We start from the raw sequence: 4688 nt of genomic DNA, 5'->3' as shown, positions 1-4688 counted from the left end.
TTTTTCCTTTACCAGGTTAGGGAAGTTTTCTGCCATTACTTCTTCAAACACGTTCTCTATCCTTTTCTCCCTTTCTGCCTCTTCTTGCACACCTGCTATTCTAATATTGTTACATTTCACATTGTCCCACAGCTCCCTTAAGCTGTCCTCCTGTTTTTAATTGTTTTTCTTTTCTTTTTGGTTCTCTGATTGAGTGATTTTTTTCAACTGTATCTTCTAATTCACTGATATGACCCTCAGCTTCTCCTAATCTGCTGTGTATTCCTTCCAATGTGTTCTTTATTTGTGCTATGTCATTCTTTATTTCTGTTTTCATAGTTACTATATATTTTCTCATGCTGTTGAGCATCTTTACCATCATTATTCTGAACTCTATATAGATAAATTTCTTATCTACTTCATTTATCTCTTCTCTGGACAATTCTCTTGTTCTTTCATTTGGGGGGTTCCTTGTCTCCTCATTTTGGCTGCCTGTTTGGGTTTGTGACTATATTAAGTAGATCCTCTATGCCTCTCAATCTCTAGTGCAGGACAGTGTAAAACGCTGTTTCTGACTAATTAAATTAGGCAAAGATTCAAAGCCTTCAGAGACCACCTCAGTCTACAAGACTGATAGGATTTTGTCTTGAATTTTCCTCTGGGGCAAGGTGTTTTTCAATAGGGTGGATCAACTCTCTTACCCCTTGGCAAGGTCACTTGTATAGCAAATTATCTACATGAGAAAGATGACCTCTGCAGCCTCAGGGAATGACTCAGCACTGGAAACTGGAGTGTCTGCCTTCTGAGCTCTAACCCCAGAACCCCTGGTCCTGACTTCTCATACAGCTCCAGTCCACTCTGCTCTCCCTCTGTTGGAGCACAAGGTGAGTGGCTCCACAGGGAATTTTGTGCATTGGCCCTTTAAGAGACTGCCTGCATTTCCAGCTGTGTGACAGCAACCCTGCTGCCTTTTTTTTCCTTTTTCTTTTTATTGATTTCAGAGAGGAAGGGAAAGGGGAGAGAGAGATAGAAATATCAACGATGAGAGAGAATCATTGATCGACGGTCTCCTGCACACCCCCCTATTGAGGATCGAACCCTCAACCCGGCATGTGCCCTTGACCAGAATTGAACCTGGGACTCTTCAGTCTGCAGGCCAGTACTCTATCCACTGAGCCAAAAGGGCAACCCTGCTGCTTTTCACAGCCAGATGTTATGTGAGTACCCTTCTCAGTTCTGGTGCTCTCTGCTGGGGGGCCCAGATTGGGGATTAGATCCCAGAGTTCTCAGTGGCAAACCTCCACAGCTAAGATATCTCTCTGGAACTTCAGTTGCTGTCTCCACCCTTCCAACCAGTCTCTATGCGGTCTCCACTTTTGGTCCTCAGTTATTAGGGTTCTCTCCAACGAGTCTTCCATTGATTATTCAGGAAGTTTGTGTGTATTTTAGTTGTAATTCCAGTTTGGTCCTGGGACCTTGTCAGTGCAATATCCACTACTCCTCTAGTGTAACCTTTTAATTCCTTTAATAAGTGTAAAACTATTTTTGAGTTATTTTCTTATTGATTGCTCCAGGGCAGCGTTTTTCAACTGGTATGCTGCAAGAATTTTTTAGGACATACAATACTTGACTATTTAGTCAGGGACACTGACGTCTTTTTCCCTTAGATTGTCAAAAAAAATGGCAACAGCCAACACAATAATAGCTGCTTGGTGTGAACAAATCAAAATTATTCCATATATTTTTGTCAGAATCGGCAAAATATATTTTTTGGTGTGCTGCAGAATTTTAGTAATTAGTTTATGTGTGCCATGAGATGAAAAAGGTTGAATATCACTGCTCTAGGGTTTACATTATACATTTTAACTTACCAGACTTTACATAGAAACTTTACTCCTTTATAGCTCTACTTCAACTGAAACCAGTCAACCAATGAGTCGGGGCTGCTTATCACTATTTGAGCCAATTAAGCAGAGACAGGGTTGAATCATTTATGAGCATTTATTCCAGTAATGTTGGCTATATGGAAGAGCAGCAGGTCATCCACAAAAATCTGCTTGGCACCCCCCCATAAGCCAGCTGCTTATATTGGGTAGGACAAAAATTACATGGGGAAGTAGGCAAAAGGAATAAGAATGGGTATTATAGGCATGGGGAAATAGGCAATGCAGGCTGGGTGGGACTCCATTTTGGGGGCAACAAGGTTGTTAATCTTTCTATGATAATAGGCAGATGGATTGCATTGGAAGGTTGACTCCCAGGTCCAAGGTTGACTCCCAGGTTCCTGGAGCGTGCAACTACCAGCCAGCTTAGAATGTCCTTTCTTTAATCAGAACAAGGCACGCATGGTTAACAGAGCATGATTAATATTTCTCATAACCTTTGCTAGTCTCCAATATTCTATTTTGCCCCTAACACATCCACCTCTTTTTTGTAATACATATTGCCATAAGTTACAAACCCCAATTAATTGTGTAATTATTTAATGTTAAGTCTTTTAAAGAAATTGAGATAAGAAAGGAAAACATACATATTCATACATAGTTTTTGTACTAACTTTATTTATCATTGCTGGTTCTCATTTCCTCCTGCAGATTTGATTTACCATCTGATATCATTTCCTTATTCCAATTAAGTTGGCAAGTTTGTCTCCACCTGCCTCCTCTGTGCTATTATTGTGAAATATATTACATTTCAATTCAATTATATGCAGTTGTTTTTAAATCAGTTAAGAGAAGAAAGGAGAAAAAATATACAATTACGCTGTCTTTACTGGCACTCATTTTTCTCATGTAGACTGGAATTACTCCCTGGTATAGCCAAGAAGGACTAATCCTGTCTTCTGCCAGTTCCAGTCTACTGTTAGCCCCTTTAGTGAATTTTTCTTTTCAGTTATTGTACATTTCAACTTAAGAATTTGCGTTAGACTATTTTGTATAATTTGTCTCTTCATTGCTACCCTCTATTTGAAGAGATATTGTTATAGTACCTTCATTTAATTCTTTAAACATGGTTTTCTTTAGTTCTTTGGGCATATTTATAATAGCTGCTTTGAACTCTGCTGAATTCAACATCTGGACCCTCTTAAAGCCCTGTGCTCAGTTTCCCTGACCATGGGAGATGATTTTGGTCTTGGCCCCTTCTCGTTGTCTCCCTCATCTCCCCATTAAACTTTTGGTCACTTCTATTGCTGTCACACCCAGCTGTCAGCCTTCACTAATTGCTAGCTAGTTACTCTATTGTTTTCATCCACATCCTGGTGCATCAATTGCTCCACATTCTGGTTGCTTTGAGTTAGGTCTCTGTAGAAGGTAGGAGTTTCCAGTCTTTGAGACTTGTACTTGCCCCAAGAGAGGTATTGCCTTTCTTTTTGCCTAATTCTCTAATGTTAAACTTCTAGCTCAGTGGTTCTCAACCTTGGTTGCACATTAGAATCACCTGGGAATCTTTTTAAAATCCTGATTTCTGGGCCTCATCCTCCGGAAATTCTGTTTCTTTGTTAAGGGGTGGGGCCACAACATTAGTAACAAAGAAACAGAATTTCCGGAGGATGAGGCCCAGAAATCAGGATTTTAAAAAGATTCCCAGGTGATTCTAATGTGCAGCCAAGGTTGAGAACCACTGTTCTAGCTGGTCTGTGCCTTGGCTTGTTGCTACTGCTTGTCTTGGAACTACCCCCAAGATCTCCCTAGTTTTGGACAGTGCCCTTAGGAATGAACTTCCTGTTCCAAATAAAGTCAGTTGCCTTAGGTGGAGAGCAGACTTCCTGTTCTAACAGCTTGCCTGTTTCCCTGCTTTCCCCGCCTTGCTTCAGTGGAATTAGGTGCAGAGGCAGGAGATCACTTCTCTTGAAATGATACCCCACTCTTAGGAGTAGGGCACTGGGTGAGGATGGTAACGCCTCTTCTCAGGTTGCCCCACTGGTAAAAAACCTATGCCTTATGAGTGAACAGTTGGGACCCAGTATTTTTAGCCTACTGTACCTGAAGTAGAACTGCCTTATAGGTGGGGGCTGGTTGGAGGGAGGGACTCCTGGTCTCCTCAGTCATACCTTCCCAGCATAGAGTTTCTACAAAACAGAGCAGAGGCTGGTGGCAAGAGATGCCAGAAGCCGGCCCCTCTCCGTGTGAAATTGTGGTCCTGTACAAGGTAGGGGAGCTTCTGCAGTACCCATCTGGCATAGGACTTCTGTCGTCATGAGTTGGGTGTGAATGTGAGTGGCTTGTGGCTTAGACGTTACAGATGCTTGCTGTTCTCACCTCAGTTTCGTATGTTTTCTTAAATAAATGTTTTTCCATTTGCTGTGTGCCCTTAGGACAATTTCCAGAGACATTAACCAGTTGGTTATTTTAAAAAAATGTTTATTCACAGTTAAATGGTTGTTTCATTGGAGTGATGGTCCACCGAGCTTTTCAATGCCCCTATTCCTGAAGTACCACTTTCTTATATTGTCTTTCATAAATTTTCTTATGATTATGCTTTCTATACTTAGATCTATAATCCTCTTGAAGTGATTTTGTCTGTGAGATAGGAGTAAGTTTCAAAAATTATTCTTTCTCACTGTTTTTCAGTGCTACCTTTCTTTTTTCTTAAGTATTTATACAGAGATAGGCATTTCTAGGTTATATATTCTACTAGAGGCCCGGTGCACAAAAATTTGTGCACTCGGCGGGGAGGGGGGTCCCTCAGCCCGGCCTGTGCCCTCTCGC

At 41.3% G+C, this 4688-nt stretch overlaps 1 protein-coding gene across 3 annotated transcripts in view; it reads left to right on the top strand.

Moving 5' to 3' along the window:
* Nucleotides 1–4688, top strand: part of TLK1 (tousled-like kinase 1) — a 170075-nt gene that overhangs the window by 22998 nt on the left and 142389 nt on the right. The gene's annotated exons all lie outside the window — the stretch shown is intronic.

Source organism: Myotis brandtii, unplaced genomic scaffold (assembly GCF_000412655.1).
Source record: "Myotis brandtii unplaced genomic scaffold, ASM41265v1 scaffold112, whole genome shotgun sequence".
NCBI lineage: Eukaryota > Metazoa > Chordata > Mammalia > Chiroptera > Vespertilionidae > Myotis > Myotis brandtii.
This window is presented reverse-complemented; position numbering and strand designations above follow the sequence as displayed.